At 42.6% G+C, this 18,700-nt stretch overlaps 1 long non-coding RNA gene across 4 annotated transcripts in view; it reads right to left on the reverse strand.

Moving 5' to 3' along the window:
- The window catches only part of LOC103349505 (uncharacterized), a 36,108-nt gene that overhangs the window by 3,502 nt on the left and 13,906 nt on the right, over window positions 1-18,700 (reverse strand). Inside the window, exons 3-5 of one of the 4 annotated variants that reach the window (XR_001794059.4) lie at window positions 11,371-11,459; window positions 2,552-2,690; window positions 268-915 (exon numbers count right to left, since the gene is read on the reverse strand). This is a non-coding gene — a long non-coding RNA (uncharacterized LOC103349505). Of the gene's footprint in view, window positions 1-267; window positions 916-2,551; window positions 2,691-11,370; window positions 11,460-18,700 lie in introns of those variants that run through there. The other 3 variants (XR_011383202.2, XR_016222762.1, XR_016222763.1) reach the window with 3 other exon arrangements.

The raw sequence follows: 18,700 nt of genomic DNA on the forward strand, positions 1-18,700 counted from the left end.
GATGGTACAAAAGTGACTTGTATTCCACAGAAACCTTCCTTCAAAATTTGAATTTGGCTCTTTCCTGGGCTAGTGATGCAGGGTGTTCTGTCAGGGTGGGCTGGGGCAGCCCTCACTGGCCCAGTCAGCCAGGGAAACAGCTGGCTGTCTACAGTGTGTTCTGTCGCTAAGCTGGGTTGTTCAGTAGGTTGGGTGTGTAAAAAGCACAGTGTTTTCAACTTAGGATAGATCAATTGGGACTACCCATTGTAAGTCCAGGAGCATCTGTGTCCATTAGCTGACGTCTTTATTTAGAATATCTCATCTGTGTTCATCAGTGAAGTGCACTTATTTTTTTTTTTCTTGCTCTGTTTTCCTTTGGGTTGAAAATGAAGATTTTACTGGCTTTACAGAATTACTTGGGCAGCTTTGCCTCTTTTTCTATTTTCTGGAATAACTCATATAAAGTTTAACAGTTCTTTAAGAATTTGTTGAAATTCAACGATAAAACTGTAAAAATACTTTGATGACCATAAAAAATTTAATTGTATGAGTCTATTAAACTTTTCTATTTCTTCTTGTGCCAGTTATACCTTTTGTGCTTTTTTCTCAAAATTTATATATTTTACCTAGGTTTCCTTCTTTCTTTCTTTTTTTTTACTTCGTATCTGCTAGTCCCCTCCTTTTCCTGTGCATTCATTCTCATAGCCTTTTTCTAGCTTCCTCAGTTAGAGTCTAAGCTCATCTGTGTACAGATGCGTGCATTGAAATCGGTTAAATTTCTGTGAGCTTCCACATGTGCTCGCCCTCCAGTCTCTCAGCTGATGGCTTCGTGGGCTGGCAGGGCAGTGGAGTCTGTCTGGTTGAAGAGCAGGTGGGGTGCAGGATCAGCTGGCATAGCTGACCGGGGAACCAGCCACCGGCAGTAGCTCATACCTGGCAATGGCAGGGAAATTCACAGTTAGGCCTTTTGAGGTCCTTCTGTTCCAATGTCAAGGCAACACTTAGTACTGAATCTTAGGTTCAAGCGTCACACTGCAAGCTATACCCTAGAAATGTTGGTATGTATTGCTTTCTTGTCTATTTTCTTTTTAGAGTCTAACTGGACAATTATTCAGCAATATACAAGGGGGTCTTCCAAAGGTTCAGGGAAATGAATATTATGCAAAAAAAAAAAAAAAAAAAAAAACCCGAGGCATGGATCTCAATTTTCTTTGCACCAAAATAAATTGATCCTTTAACTCTATTTTTCACAATGTTTTTCATATCCCTTCGTGTGTGTGTATGTGTGTGTGTGTTAGAGAGAGGGCTTGGTTTCCACTCACAGGATTTATTTATTTGTTTGTTTGTTTTTGTTTGAGAGGCAGAGAAGTAAAGAGACAGAGAACCCCCATCTACTGCTCTACTCCCCAAATGCCTGCAACAGCTGGGGCCTGGCCAAGGCTGACGCCAGGAGACAAGAAATCAATTTAGGTCTCCTACACGGCTGACAAGAAGCCAACCCCCGGAAAAGTCAGCCCTGCCTCTCACGGGCCGCACGAGCAGGAAGCTAGAGTCAGGGGCAGGAGGCAGGCATCCAGCCCAGCCCCTCTCCAGTGTGCAATGCCAGAGTCCTAACCAGCATCTCCACTGCTCAGCCAGGCGCCTGGTCCTCTGCACCAGTTTGTAAGTTATTCTTTTTTGTTTTTTAACATCTAAATTTATAGTCTGTGAAATATTAAATTTTTGAACATTGTGGAGAAATTCTGTGTGTTTCATTTGTGCTTTAAAACAATACACATTTTTTGAAGAGTATAAACTTCTATACATATTAGTCTAAGTTTATTGTGTTATTTGTCTTTTTAAATCATTCCTTATTTCTGGCTCTTGGTTTGTCAATTACTGAGTCATCTTAGAAACTTGAGCTCACTCGTCTTATTTGCAATGGTTTCATATTTGCCTGAGGAATCTTATTCTAATATTTTATTTTCATTTTTTAAAAAGATTTTGAAGGGGCTGGTGCTGTGGCATAGAAGTTAAGCCTGTGCCTGCAGTGCCAGCATCCCATATGGGCACCGGTTCAAGTCCTGGGTGCTCCACTTTTGATCCAGTTCCCTACTAATGCACCTGGGAAGGTAGTGGAGGATGGCCCAAGTACCTGGCCCTTGCACTCATGTGGGAGACTTGGAAGGAGCTCCTGTCTTCAACCTGGCCTACCCCCAGCCATTGCGTCCATTTGAGAAGTGAACCAACAGATGGAAGCATGCTCTCTCTCTTTCTCTCTCTCTTTCTATCTCTGCCTTTCAACTAAATAAATAAATGTTTTTAAGCACTATATCTTCTTAAAACATATTTTATTCTGTTATCCAATCTGGACACAGGTCTTTTGATTGGTGACTATCTACTGCCATTATTATTTCTACTAGGACTTATTTCTACTATATGATTTTGTGTATTGTGTTTTTCCCCCCATCGCCCATACTGATTCAGGTGTCTGGAGTATGTCCTGCACATGTTCATTCTACCTTTTACTGTCATCTTCCCTGCTGTCATCAACCTTTTGTGCATCTTGCCTGACAGCATTTGGCCTCACCTGCACCTTATAGTGCTTCTTGCCTTCTGTCCCAAGGCTGATTCAGCAGCACGGCCTGTGTAGCTTATTCATGAGCAGACTACAAGCTTGAGTTTTCATCCCATGGAGAAATGTCTTCTTCCAACCCTTGAAAAGACAACTGTGAGAAACATTTTCCATGTGTCAGTTTTCCTTCCCTTCTTCTTCTTTTTTTTTTTTTTTTTGTTTTAAGATTTATTTATTTAAAAGATGGGGAGGGTATAATCTTCCATCTACTAAATCACTCCCCAAAAGCCCCCCACAGCCAGTGCTGGGTCAGTCCAAAGCAAGGAGACAAGAACTCCATCCAGGTCTCCCACATGGGTAGCAGGAACCCAGTCACTTGAGCCATCATTTGCTGCCTCTCAGGCGGATCAGCTGGAAGCTGGATCAGAAGTGGAGAAGCAGATGCTTGACCCAGCACTGTGATTTGGAATGCAGGCATCCCCCGCTGCACCGCAACACCCGCCACTCCCTCGTATTTTTCCATTCCCTCTTCTATTCACTCTGTCCCTCACTTCTGCTCACTGGGACCACTTCCCAAAATAAACTACCTACATGCTTTAGATTGTGCTTTCTTGGGGATAACCAGGGTAAGATTCATTTCTTCCTCAAAAATGCAGACATTGTCTTTAGCTTCTTTGGAAGATATATGTTATAATTTTATCTTTCATTGATACTTACTGATGCTTTTATTATCAGGTTCATATACTAATTAGTACCTATAACTGCCACTCTTTTTCCTTTGCAAAACAAAGGATCTGGCCACTTTGTATCATATAGAATTTTAGTTTGGAATTGCACTAATTAGATCAATGAAGGTATTTCCAAAAGTTCATGAAAACTAGAAGTAAAAAATTAGTTTATTTGGGTATGAAAGTTTTGAAATCCGTGCATACAAGGGGGTCTTCAATAAGTTGGTGAAAATGCATATTATGAAAAAGCTATGCAGGGATTTCAAAAATTTTGCACCAAGCTAATCTTTTAATTCTACTTTTTCACAGTCTTTTTGACAAATCCTTCTATCTTATTTCTCTTCTCGATTCTTGCACTTTAATATGAACTCAAAATTACTCCCAGTGTACCTCAGAGCATCCTCTGGGATCTAACTCTCTTCCTAGTGGAAATATTTGTCCAAGGGTATAGTGTAAGAGAGTCTTACAGTATACGTTTTTTAGCTTTACTTTACAGAGAGTATCAGAAAAGCCTAAACTCAAAAATATTTTCCTTTAACACTGGTGTTGACCAGGAACACAAACACTACTCTTTTATCTTCTTCTGCTAGGATTATTGTTGAAAATGCGATTATAAAGCTAACACAGAATCATACTCTGTGCAAAGGGGTATTCTAATCAGTTACATACAGTAACTCATTTGATGCCCATGATGGCAATTTCTGCTCCTATGTAGTCATCACCCCTCCCATTTTGAAATTTATAGACTTGTTCTTGTTACTGGTCTTAAATGTTAGTGTATTGTGTCTATTTTTCATCTATTCTGTTTACCAGTCCATGAGTCATTTTAATTCAGGGTCTACTATATTTCTTTAATCTGAAAAATTCTTTTTTTAAGATTTATTTATTTATTTGAAAATCGGAATTACAGAGAGAAAGAGAAGGAGAGAGAGAGGGAGAGAGAATTGATCTTCCATCCTCTGGTTCACTACCCAAGTGGCCGCAATGGCTAGGGTTGAGCCAGGCTGAAGCCAGGAGTGAGGAGCTAGGCCATCCTCTGCTGCTTCCCCAGGCACATTAGTAGGGAGCTGGATTGAAGGTGGAGCAGTCAGGACTTGAACTGGCGCCCATATGGGATGCCAGTGCTGCTGATGGTAACTAAACCTGCTGTGCCACAGCCCCCGCCCTGAAAAGTTCTTATTTATTGTTTCCTCAAATATTTCCTTTCCTCCACCCATTTGTTCCCCCTTCCAAGGCCTCCTATGACACAGATCTCAACTTTCTTTTTTTTTTCAACTTGTGCCTTCTGTGTCTCTTTTCTTCTATATTTTCCAGCCCACTATTTCCTAAGCAAGTTGGCTACCTGACCATATGATTCACTAATTCATCTTCAGATACACTGAGTACTTTATTTCAGCTCTTGTATTTTGATGCTTAGTTTCTGTCACTGACTTATTCTTATAGTGATTTGTGCCTCCTGTGTGTTCTAATAATCTCTCTTACTTCCTTGAGGGTTTTTATTTATGCGTCTAATTTTTTTTCTGTCTGGTACATTAATTGAGCTTCATCTAGTACAGATTGTTCAGTTTATTTTCTTTCATAGTGTTTGTACCTTAAACACTGCTTCCTTGGCTGGTAATGTTCCCAGGCTGAAGCAGCGAAAGCCTTAGCATTCTCTGTACCCACAATGGGGCACTGGGCACTGGGCAGGTCATGCCCCTCCAGGACGAGTGTCTCTGGTGTCATAATTAATCTTCTGAACTCATTCTGCTTGTTGGACAGCTTGCTTTGAAATCTTCCTCCAGCTTGGCCTATGGACCTACCCTTTGTCCAGACCTGCCTCTCTGCCTTGCAATCCATGGAAAGCAGAAGCAGAGAGGGAGGGCGGATTCTTCACCCAAGCTGGAGAGTTCTTCCCTCTGCAGGGTCTGACCAGAGCGTGGGACAGCTGGTCCTCTGCTCTGGACTGCTGTGACCCCACATGGGAGTCAACACCCTCTGATACCCCAAGAGCATCTCACTGTTTCCCCAGCAGGTTCTTTGATTCCTCCACCTTTATTTCTCCCTTTCTGCGGGGGAAAGTCAGCACCAAGAGCTAGTTTACTTTCCTGAGAAGGCTGATCAACCACTTTCTAAGGACTCCTAACTGTATCCCAGACCTCATGTATAAAGTATGATTAAGAAAACAAGTCTGCCCAGAAGTATGATTTTAGTTCTGCAATGATGGAAGAGGGCACTTCTTAGCCTGGGGTGGCAGTTTTCTGCTGAGGCACTCAGCTTTTAGAGAGAACACAGCCAGGGACAGACACACTGGCTAAGAAACAGAACGCCCCCATCAGAGTCCCAGCTACTCAACTTCTGACCAAGCTTCCTGCCAATGTGCTCCCTTGGTGATAGGAAAATTGCTGGAGTCCCTACCATGCACATCAGAGACCTGGGCTGGGTTCCTGGCTTCTGGCTTTGGCCTGGCCTGGTCCTGGCTGTTGCAAGCATTTGGGAAGTGAACCAGCTAACTGAAGTGCGCTCTCTCTCTTGTTCTGCTTTTCCAATAAAAACAAAGGAAGGACAAAAGAAGGAAGGAAGCAAACAAGGAAACAGCTAGGACAAAGCAACATGATGGGACTCAACAGATTCATATATTTCAGCCATATTTGTTGGCCTCCAGTAACCCGTAGAAATGTTTTCATTCATTCCCTTCTTGGCCTCTCCACCCCCCACCACCTCACCCCCGCAGCCCCTGCTCCCTTTATCTCCTACTCTATTCCTGACTGTTTCCACCTCTCTCTTTTCTTCTTCCCTCCCTCTGTCTGTTTGTAAAATAATCAGAGGCTGTTTGCCCATAGCAATGTGAATGCACACAGTGGGGTGCAGTTGAAAGCGGATTTGCGACAGGAAGTTTGGTGGAAGGGCAGAGATTATGTCTAGACAAGGATGATGGATTTGACTCCAAAATTAAAATATTACAATGCAATTTTTCTAACAACAAAAGGTGAATCTGTTAAGCAAAGCACAACTCGGTTCTTTCATCTTCTGATTATGATGCCCCCCTCTGACCTCTACTACGAATGTGCAAGAAGCCAGCCAGATAATTGAGTCAAGACAGCTGGATTAGTCACTCCAAATTACCTATCGTCTACAGGAGAGAGAAAAAATACCAGAAACCTACAGTCAATCTTTGTTTGCTCCCAAAATGAAAATGTGCAGGGAACTATTCAGAAAATGTTATTTTATTTGCATTCTGGATTTATGTAAATCCACAAGAATAACTGTTCTTCAATGACATCATCCTCCCGCCTTTGTAAGTAGATAATTAACTGACAAGTACACTTTCCAAAAGAAGGATTTCACCAAATAAGGGGTTTTGTGGATGCAAATGCACAAAGTGGCAGATACAGCACTTGGAAAACTAAATTTATCCCCAAACGGGAATGAATATACCGAAGTAACTGCTTCTTAGGAATAACAATGTTATTCATTACTTCAGATTTTCTTGTACTGATATTCCCAATATATTCAATAAAGAAAAGTGCTCTTCAAGCTCTGGTCCTACTTCTGTAAATTTGAAGTGGGGAAGGAGAGAGAACAACAGTCTTAGCTTCTGATCCGACCCCCGCCTGGTCTCACACTTCATTCTGCCCCTGTCTCTGCCTCTTCCACATCAGGGGCACCATAGAATCCTCCATCTCTGACTCTCAATGCAGATCTCCCTGGGCTTCAAAATGCACCAAGCAGCAGGGGCAGCTCCAGGAAGCAGACAGCAGATCAAGACAGAATAAATGCTAGGGACTGTTTATGCCAACGGGAGCAATTTTTCCTAAAATTACACATAACTAGAGTCCCAAGCTTTATGAGCAGTTTGGCAATAAAAATGTATTGATTTGTCTTTCCCTTGTATCATTGCATGTACCAGTGTCTCTCCTTTCTTGACAAAACAGCCATCCTTCAAATTTAGTCACCCCACTGCCCTTCTGGCTTTCATTTTCATTTGCTTGCATCCTCATTTCTAAACTCCAACTGGTCCACTTACATCACTTTATTCTGCACATAAACTTTTTGTGTTCTCTCTCCTTCTTCTACACACCCCTGTGCACGCACACACACACACACACAGTCACTAAAGATTCCTCTGCTATAGAATCTAATGACAGTGAATATATCCTCTTTTGCATTGACCTATCTAATATTTGATGCTATGGAATATCCCCCATACATACTTCCTGAAATGATACCTGCTGTGTGGTTGCAGTTAATTATATGCAAGACAATAGTAACCATTTTGCATGCATTAATCTTGGCATATTTCAAATGACCACAAAATGTGGGAACCACAATTATCATCATTAAAATACCAAGTAGTAGGGTCTAAAGGGGCTAAGTATTTGTTCAGGGATCCCAGTAGGAGAGGAGGGAGTCAGCCCTAGGTCACGTTGCTGCCAAGCCCTTGCTCTGCCCAAAGAACAACTCTGCTCCACACCATACGTTTTGCCCCTTCATGTCTGTGAAGGTTATATCTGTGACCTCGTTTGCCCGGCATCCTCCTCTCCGATCCCCTTGATTATGGGCATTTTCTGTCTCCATCCTTGACCCGGGACCCCTCTTCCTCACACCCACCCCTGGCTTCAAGCTTTCTCTAGAGTCATATTAGTCAGCTCAGGCTGCTGTAACAACCTGCCTTAGACTGGGTGGCTCAAGCAACAGAAATTCATTTGCTCACTGCTCTGGAGGTCAGAAGTATGAAAGCAGAGTGCCAGCAGGGTCAAGGCTGACTGCTCTCCGGCCTGCAGATGGTCACCTTCCTGCCACGTGCTCACATGGCCTTCCCTTTCATACGTGTATATGAAGAGAGAGAGAGAGAGAGAGAGAGAGAGAGAGAGAGAGATCTGGTGTCCCTTCCTCCTCTTGTAAACCCACTAACGCTATTGCGTTAGGATACCACTGTTCTGACCTCACTGACCCTCTATCTCCAATGGCAGCCGGGGTGGGGCCAGGGCTTCCACATATGAATTGTGGGGAATAGAATTCAGTCCACAGCAAGTCATGACTTTCTGTCCTGCCTTCTCTCCTCCACTTCAAGCTCTTTTTCCTTTTCTCTAACTTCCTGCTATACCTTTCCCCTTGAGTATTCCTCTGTCTCTTCAAATTCAACAAATCCAAAATCCAGCCTCATTTTCTCTGTCATAAGATTGTCAGCCCTCTTACCTCACTTCAAGGGTAACAATTTGGAGTAATTTTTGAGCTTTCTCTCTTTTAACTCTGGTATCTGTTAACACCAAAGAATGATTAATTTCTCCTTCAAAGTACACCTCAAAATCATTCCCTCCCTTCTTTCCATACCATTACCACCTCCTTGTGTACCATTTAGGTTACTGTTGCTGTATAACAAAAGATTCCAAAACTCAGTCTTAACACAATCATTTCTTATTTATCATGTGCTTGTGGACTGGCTAAGCGTTAGCTCAGCAAGGCGGGCTTAGCTGGGGCTCAGCTCTTCCCAGCTCTCTCCCCACGGGACAGCCAAGACATGCTTCTCTCTTGCTTCTCAGGTTTTTGTTCACATTACCTCCCGTGACATTGTAAAGCATGTCACATGGCCAAGTCCACAGCCAAAAGGTGGAAGGCATGGGTGAGAAAAGCAGTAAATATTTGTAATAGTGATTTAGTCTACCACACCCTCTTCTTCATGAATGATTCCTCAGCGGCCTGTCAATGGCTTTTGTGTACTCTCGTGCCATCCTTGTCCAGTGTTTGCTGTGTGTACTTCCTAAACTAATCTTTAAACACCACTTTTACCATGTCAGTAATCTTCTCTAAAATCATGGATGCATCACTATTTGCAGCTATAACTATGTCTAATTTCTTTTTCCTTTTCTTTAAAATCTTTCATAATTTCATCATTCTCCATTTCCTCAACATACAATCTTACATTCTAATCAAGCCAGACTCTTCAATGGTTCATGAATGTCTAATCTATTCCTATCTTGGTATTTTTAAGGTTTATTTATTTATTCAAAAGACAGAGTGACAGAGATGTTCCATCTGCTCATTTCCCCCTGACATGGCCACAACCACCAGGCAGGGCTGAGCCAGGCCAAAGCCAGGAGCCAAGAACCCCATCTTGGTCTAATACATGGCGCGGGCTCTGGACGGGAAGCATAGCATCTAGGATGTGAACCAGCACTCTGGTATGCAATGCTAGTCACAAGCCAGTGGCTTAACCTGGTGCACCAGGACACCAGGCCCAGTGTTGGTGTCTGTGTTCATATAGTTCCTCTCACCCCAAATGTTTCCTTCTCTCCCCATTGCTACTTATACCTCTTCCACAAAATTTCTCCAGGTAATTTTCCCTAACTCATCTCCCTTTTACACTATTAAATCAATTTATTACTTCTCACACAGGAATATTTATTGCTTATCATTTTTTATTAATTTTCATTTAGTATTTTCTAGGTGCCAGGACTGTACAAAATGCTAGTGCTAACATAATGAAAAGAGCCCCGTTTATGATCAGTTACTGGTTAACAATCTCTTGGGGAACACTGTGGTATGATAGGGCTGCATGGGGTGAACACAGGGGACACAGAATGGGATCTGATCCTATCTTAGGAGACCATGGAAAGATATTTGAAGAATAAGTCATCTGTGGCCAATTCTGTGTGATGAGCGAGCATTGTTCAGGTGAAAACGGATTAATGGAAAGCATCCAGGATAAAAAAAAAAAAAAGCTAAGGCAAGAAAGAAGGTATGGCATGTTTGGAAAGCTGCCCATAATTCAGTTTGGCTCAAAATGAGAGAGAGAGAGAGAGAGGGAGAGGGAGAGAGGGAGAGAGGGTGAGAGGGAGAGAGAGAGAGAGAGGAGTGTACATCAAATTAAGGCAGCACAGCCAAGGAGAGGTTTCACAGATATTTGGAAGTGGATTTAACAGGACTGGGCTATTAAGTGAAGTAAGGGTACGAGAGAGCAAGGTATGAAGTCACGCCTAGGTTTCTGGGATAAGGCAAAGTCTATAGCAGTGCTACTGCTTTAGGGACGGTGAGAGGAAGAGAAGTGAAGAGAAGGCCAGGACAGGATGAGCAGGTAGATAGATGATGATGGCAAGGATGGGGCCACACGTTGATGCTAATGTAAGAATGATACTTATTTCAGGCATCACCAAGCAGGTGAGAAGGATCTTCCAGCATGCCAGAAATCCCACTACATGGGTGGCCACCTATTCTGCCCATGAATGGGGCGGGGGGGGGGGGGGTTCAAAAGTTCAAACAAAACGGGTCTGGAAGCTGTGCTAGGGTCCAGTGTTGTCTGAGATCCAGACCAGCCCTGCTGTGGTAACCACAGGGAAGGTGCAAAGCTGCTGAAGCTAAGACTGAGTCTCTGTGAGATCTCACCGGACTGGATCTCGAACAATGATACTGGCAGCAGTTCCTCATTCCACCACAGCCTTGGTGTCGCAGTGTGTCAGAGATGGGGCTCATTCCTTTTCCTTTGACAACGCCAAACTAACAGTGCTTCAGTAAGCAACAAATAAAAGAATTAAGCCCCAAACAAGTCAATTTTGCACTTAAAAATGTATAATCCTTTTGAGGAAACTGAAATTGACATAGATTCTTTTATATCTTGAGAATTAAAATTTCATTTCTTGGAAGTATGATCAAAATAGATACTGGATCTTTAAAATAAAAGCAGACTTGGGATTTTTAATATTAATATCTGTGAAACTGGAAGATTAGCCCCCCAAAAATAGTGCCCATAGGAATGGCAGCTACACCCTAAAGGGACAGCGCTGCATTCAGCAGTACAAAAGGCCATTAGGTCCCCTACTGCCCACTTCCTCCCCAGCTCCAGTAGGATTCCTCTCTGGCATGTTCACAGGGACTCTGTTCAGTCTAGTTTTAAAGGTCTTAAGCTTGGAGTCTTTAATCACCTCCTTTAGAAGACTTTTCCCCTACTATCATAGGAAGTATGTCCTTGAGGGAAATTCACTGACACTTAGCCCATATTTCACTTGTTATGATTTCCTATTACCCTAATTAATACCTTTCTCTGAGCCTTTCCTTGTGACTCATGCGACACACATCACCCTTCCTCTGCAGTGTGTGTGCCACTCAGAACTCTTGCATGTGGACAGTTACCTTGTGTCTCCAGTCGGTCTTAACAGTGAGGAAATGTCGAAGCCTGCAGTACTAATAAATCAACTCCCGGTCTAATTAGAGGCTTAACTCTGTGAAGAGAAGATGTAACCCATTTGTTAATAATATCACTTAGGTCTCTGAAAGCATTCTTGCCTAAAAGAACTGAGTCAAATTAGGAACTAGCCTTAAACAAAATGTCAAAATAATGGCCTGCAAGGACACTGAGCCCAGTTCCTTCGCCGCGAGTGTGCAGCTGAGGATGCTGTCTGTGGCTTTGTGCCATTTATTCCAGAAGCAAACTGACTCTCAGTTTCTCCAAAGTTTATTAAAATGCTTATTTGGTTAACATCACAAATGTGCTAGGTGCTTGCTTTTAATTACCCACATAATACTCATTTTATAGATGATTACATCAAGGCTAAGTTCAGTAACATGCCCAGCACCACACAGAGCCTAAACCTCTCTGCCATACATGCAGTCTTAGAAAAATATGTGCTGCTTATTTTCTATTGCACCAGAAGCTGCAGAACGAGCACGCGAATGTATAGGATAAAATTTACAGAGTTCGCATGCTGCACCTGGCAGTAGCTGGTGTCTCCCTGTTTAGCCTACTGCACATTGACCTCTTCTATGTTTTAATGCATGTGGCCCTACCACGACCACCTCACTAAGTATTCCATCGATGTGCCACCCAGGACAAGAAAAGATAAATGAAGACCAGTAGGAATTGATTGCTCTGAGGTCTATACCCGTTGCCACTTCTGGGCTCAGCCTTTTCTGGGCTCACAGAAAGGGAGAATGCATCCACTCCTTTATACAGGGCAGAAGAGAATAATTCCTGTCTACTCACCCCACACAGGACAAAACCCTGAGCTTCAGAGAACTCTCCCTCCTGCTTCTCTCACTCCCAGCAGAATGGACATTTGTTGTTCTCAAACCTCCTCCCATTAACGCAAGGAGAAAAGAAGCGCTCTTCTCTTGGAACTCACTCTGGGTCTGGGGAAGGGCTGGGAATCAGGTGTCGGGGTGCACAACTCTCACGCATTAAGCTGTGTGCTCCATGACAAAGTAGGCAGGGATCTGAGCAGGCCTAACCTGGGAAAATCAGTCTTTGCCTAGGTACCAGTAACCAGATGGGCTGTAGGTTTTGTCCCAACTTGGCTAATTTTTTTTCTTATCAAATAATCCCCCAAAAGGATTCACATGAAAAAAAATCATAGGGCCGGTGCTGTGGTGCAGCGGGTTAATGCCCTGGCCTGAAGTGCTGGCATCCCATATGGACGCCGGTCCCAGCTGTTCCTCTTTCTATCCAGCTCTCTGCTATGGCCTGGGAAAGCAGTAGAAGATGGCCCAGGAAACCTGGAAGAAGCTCCTGGTTCCTGACTTCAGATCGGCGCAGCTCCAGCCATTGTGGCCAATTGGGGAGTGAACCATTGGATGAAAGATCTCTTTCTTTCTTTCTCTCTCTCTCTCTCTCTCTCTCCCCTCTCTCTGTGTAACTCTGACTTTCAAATAAATAAATAAATCTTCAAAAAAATCATTTGATGAGTCATTTGATATCCAAGTATAAATACATTAACCATAGAAATAGTGGAATTGTATCATATAGGATCTAGGGCAAGAAGTATGTACAAAGTTGACCATTTAAATACCTTCAGGGCACCAACTTTGGCGACAAACAGTTTATAGACTTTCCCTCCATCTTGGGCCATATTTCAGCTTCCTAAAGGGGAAAGGAAGAAATGTCCATGGTTTCATCTCAACTTTGCTCAGTTAAGAGAAGGACAGGTAAAGCTGTGATTTCTCCATCCCTCTCTCTCAGTGTATTTATTTTTGCCCTGAGTAGGTGTTACTGCTTTATTGCAAGCTAAATGCACATACGGTGCAACTCCCTTACATAGGATATATATTCACACTACTGTTGATCACCACAGCGCCACACTGGGATAACCCCAGCAACAGAACAATGTTAACGCTCGAACACATTGTGTTGACTCAAGTGCTAACACCTCATTTTCTCTTTACTATTCTTAAGGTAGAGAAAACCATAAGCAGAACCTGGGAGATCTAGAATTGAGACTTAAAGAGCTCCTGGAAATTGTGGCTGCCTCTTCACCATGGTACTGATAGTCCATTGACATCTGGGTAGATGCAGAAACTGTGTCAGTCTACTCCCAAAAGATCCCCATCACATTGATTGAAACTGTTTTACATCTGTTGACATTTACATGATCAGTTCAAATTGATGGTCAGGTGATTTTTTTAAAATAAGATTTATTTGAAAGGCAGAGTTACAGAGGGGGAAAGAGAGAGAGAGAGAGAATCTTTCATCCACTACTTCACTCCTTAAATGGCCACAATAACTGGAGCTGGGCCAGGTTGAAGCCAGGAGCCTGGAATTCCAGCTGGGTCTCCCAAGTAGGTTCATGGGGCATAAGGACTTGAGCCACCTTCTGCTACTTTTCCAGGAGCATTATCAGGGATCTGAATAGGAGTGGAACACCCAGGTCTCAGACCAGGGCCTATATGGGATGCTGGCATTAAAGGTAGTGGCTTATCCACTTGCACCACAACCCTAGCCCTGAATAAATAATCAGTTTTTTTAAAAAAAATTATTTATTTATTTGAAAGTCAGCATTACACAGAGGAGAGGCAGAGAGAGAGAGAGAGAGGGGTCTTCCATCCGATGATTCACTCCCCAGATGGCCGCAACGGCTGGAGCTGTGCCGATCCGAAGCCAGGAGCCAGGAGCTTCTTCCTGGTCTCCCATGTGGGTGCAGGGGCCCAAGGACTTGGTCCATCTTCTACTGCTTTCCTGGGCCATAGCAGAGAGCGGGACAGGAAGCAGAGCAGCCTGGTCTTGAACTGGTGCCCATATGGGATGCCGGCACTTCCAGGCCAGCGCATTAACCCACTGTGCCACAGCGCCGGCCCCAAAGTAATCAGTTTTAATACAAACATGTGCTTTTAACTCCCAATTCTGAAGTTTTTATAAACATGAAAAGTTGGGAAAGGGGAATGAGGAAGACAAATCAGGGAAAGAAATGGAACTAGGATTTAATGAATGTCTCACATGTATTTGGGAAGCTTCATAGAGATACTCTACATATTTTTTACCTAGAAGGTTTGTATTATTACCTATTTTATATACTCCAAAAAGTTTTGTGGAAAAGGCCATACAGATAGAAACAGGCTAAGTTCAGAATCAAACACAAGTGTCTACGGCTCCAATGCCTGGCCTCTATCCATTGAATATAAAGAAAGGAAAATTTACTTTGCATCCTCATAGGCATGTTGAGAAAAAAAAAAGAACCAAAGAGAGATTGCAACATGTTTTGCAAAGTAAAATATGCTAATGAAGAACTGACAGTATCAACATGTTCCACAGGAACTGTATATATGATGAACTTTCAGAGGCTCTAAACCAGTTTTCCTGTTGTGTAATTCCTCCTCTTTGTTGCTCTCCTAAATGTGCAATGTCAACTCTAGTGCATTTTAACCTGTGTAGTTAATAGCTAGTTCTAACTGCTACTGGGGAAAATGTTTTAAATTAAATGTAATAGGTTTTTAATTAAGGGAGCATTTTTTTAAAAGGATTTATTTATTTGTTTGAAAGGCAGAATGATAAAGAGAGATCTTCCATCCACTAGTTCACTCCTCAAATGATCACAACAGCCAGGGCTGGGCCACGCTGAGGCCAGGAGCCCAGAACTCCATCTGGGTCTACCACATGAATGACAGGGACCCAAGTACTCAGGCCATCATCTGCTGCCTTCCTAGGTGCACTAGCAGGAAGCTGGATTGGAAGAAAAGCAACCAGGGCTCAAATCAGCATTCTGAGATATGGGATGCAGGTTTAATCTGCTGTGCCACAATGGCCAGTCCCAATTAGTGATTAATATTGACATTAGTATTAATAATAATAATTAATAAGGAATCATGCTGTATAATTCAATAAAATTTCAAAAGATCATATAACCTGACCCAAATGACTTCAGTCAAGTGCCCAAGGTCAACATCAGTGGTGGTAAGTCATGTTCTTGCTCCAGCAGGATGACAATGGGACCTTATCTTCATGATCTCTCTCCCCAAACACATAAACCATGTCTAATTGTAGAGAAAAATCAGAAAAAAAATCCAAAAGAGGATCATAATACAAAATACCATTCATATGTATGTGAAATAAATATCTTCAAAATAGAAGTTTGCCTTGAAACTGTCATGGTCATCAGAATCCAAGAAAGCCTGAGAAATGGTCAGTCAAGAGAAGTCTAGGAAAAATGATGAGTAAACATTATATGCTAACCTGCATGAGATCCCAGAACTGGAAGGAACATTGGGTAAAAACGACAGAAATTTGAATATGGAATCTAATAGTAAGGTATTCGTGTTGATTCACTGATTGAAGCAACCTAGATGTGAGTTAAATGGCAATCTCTGTACTAACTTCATACATTTTTTAAAATCTAAAACTGAAAAAAGTTAGTGAACGAATAAGACAAAAGAGCATGTAAATTGGATTTTGTTCTGTATAAATTCCTTAAAATGTGTATCCACCTTCCCCTGTTCTCAGATTTCTTCAAAAACCTAAAGGACAGAGCAAAGGACAGTGTTTTTTCCTAATTCACAGAAATTGTGGTCATCAGGAAAAGTATAATAAATTAGCCCTGTTCTATCTTGTCTTCATGAATAGAGTTTAAGGAACTCAGTGCTAGGTTTACCTTTGTTGTTGATTAATTATGATCTTTAAAAGGTCATTTTACTTCACAAAATAGATAAAGGTTTTACCTCGTGGATGCTTATAAAATTTAATGAAATGATATAGTTAGATAATGTATAAAAATAGTTACTTTAGGGCTAGCATTCTAATATCAGAGCTTTTTAAAAAAATAATCAATTTCAAATGCTGGCCAGACAATTGGACTTTCTGGTCAACCAAGAGTCCTAGAGAGATTTTATTCCTTTGTTTGATTTTCTTCACACCGATGAGCATGCAGTTAAACTTGACTTAAATACCAGGACAAGCTGACACAAGTTGGTATAGAATTGCATAGACAGTCCACACCCTGGCTCCAGCTCTATTCTGAAAATCAGGGTACAGTGTGACCCAGATGTGCAAGTCTCTGCTTCATGAATCAGCCCCTCCATACACGGAAAACTTGGCCTTGCTGCTCCAAGGGGAGACAAGGGATTACTGGGGAGATGACATCAAGGCCACCACACGTATCGACTTGCTTTGCCCAGGATGTGCGGAGTTTTGCTTTGCTTGGAATCAGCCCCAGACTTTAGAATTAAACTAACCAGAGCTTGCTTTTCAACTATCCCCAAAATACACGCTTTCCCGAAGACTCCAGGCGCTGGCATTCCATTTGCTCAGGCTCCGCCTCTGTTCACGATCCCTAAGCCCTTGATCTCTTCAGGCAATGAGAGGGGGAGGGAAGTAATCAGAGGTTCAATTCAGCCACAGGTGCGTGTGCAGCACAAACCCACGTGTGATCAGAGTCACAAGATAGTAAGGACACTACAGGTTCTGAAGGAGATCTGACTGAAACCAAGCCAGAAACCAGGCAGGCAGTGCAGAGTTCAGTCATGACTTCTGGGCTGTGGCTGTTCTTGTGGGTTCTGCAATTGGTGCCCAATGTGAAGAGCACCTCACCCGGTGGGAGGCACAGGAGACAGGCAGGTTTTTAATTTCTTCCATGCGAACTTCTGGGTCATTTCCAAGTGCTTTTCAAAATGCCTTCATGGAGGCACCAGAAACTCAAGGTGATGACCAGAGACAACTCATGGTCACTACTGACGAGGTTTATGGAATATATTTCCATCAGACTCCGTGGCTTGACTTCTTACACCAAGCGACTTGAAAGTGACTAGATATCTGCACTAGTGTTCTCCTTCACACAACCCCTGCTGCCTCTATCCCTGCAGCTTCTGCTCTCTACTCGTCTCCACGAGAGTGGAGAGTGACTCCTAGACTTCCTAATGCTTCTCTATTGACTGCGTAGCCATGCACACTATTTTTGCCTTAAAAGTTTAGACCACGTACTATAGAAATGCTGATGCCAGGCGTGGAGGGAATAAACACGGGGGAAGCTACAAAAGCCTCATGAAATCCTTGCAGCCGTATCCCTGGTCAGAGGTTGTAGGATGACACCCTTTGGTTTTCAATTCTTGTTTGCCAAAGTGACAGTCATAATAAATCATAAAGAAAAATATTGACTGGGTTCCTTTTGTTAGTAATATTAATTTCTCAGGGACTTTTGGTGAGTGCTACCAAATTTGGCGGGCATTTTCACAACAGAGGGCTCTTCTCCAGCAACATATGGTTGGGATAACTGTCTCCTTACCCAGAATCCTCCACATGCTAAAGAGTTATTCAATCAATATACTGAGAATCAGAGATACAGCTTCCAATTGTATTTTTGTTGCTTGACTCAGGAGCATTACTCACTGGAATTTCACTGAGTAGGAGTGTGACTGTGTGGCTGTCATTTCTTTCTCGTCCCCTCACTTAGCAGTGTTGCTGGATACACCACCAGTGCAGGCCTTCGTGCTATACACAGCCCACATCAGAAGCTCATCTGACAGGCTGTGGGCCATAAAGGAACCAGAAACCTTTATTACTTGATATCTAGAACCACTTACACCGAGAGTTAGTTTTTCTCCCTCTGGATAGCAGCTTCAGAAGTGAACTCAGAACAACATTGGGCTTATTGACTACGGAATCAGGAAAAGAACAGTTTTAAGTTGAGAAGCAGTTTGGGCACTGTGGAGCTACATCCGTCCAGCAGCCCAAATATTTCTGTCACAATCTGCATGCCCTACGCTGGGGGATGCACCAAAAGCTTCCTAGTGCACAATCCTCCTTTTTCTGGATGCCATATGCACTTACACCTTGCGAATTCTGCATTTTTGTCCCCCACTGCAAGCTTTCACAACCTGTGGACTACGCCTGCCTGTCTTTTACCTTCTGTTTCCTGGTTTCCTGTGGAAAGGAGTATCCATGTATAGAATTTGTGAACTGCTGTGGATCTCAAGCAGGTAGGACCTAACATAGCTTTCCTTTTTCTTCTTGTTTTCTAATATTCTCGTATTTTAGTCTGTCCCATACACCCAATACCTATAATAGTATATGGGAATAACTCATCACATTTCAAATTTGTATTTATAACATCAGCTGAATGGTTTCATAAGCGTAGACAGCAGTAACATGGCATTATAAAATCATAAAGGACCATTATATAGGATGAACATTCCTTTGTTCTCTATCCTCTATGTGTGAATGGGAGAGCTAATATAGAATGACATAATGGTAAGGATATCTGCACTT

Source organism: Oryctolagus cuniculus, chromosome 16, assembly GCF_051225735.1.
Source record: "Oryctolagus cuniculus isolate XC-2025 breed Fujian yellow rabbit chromosome 16, ASM5122573v1, whole genome shotgun sequence".
Lineage (NCBI taxonomy): Eukaryota > Metazoa > Chordata > Mammalia > Lagomorpha > Leporidae > Oryctolagus > Oryctolagus cuniculus.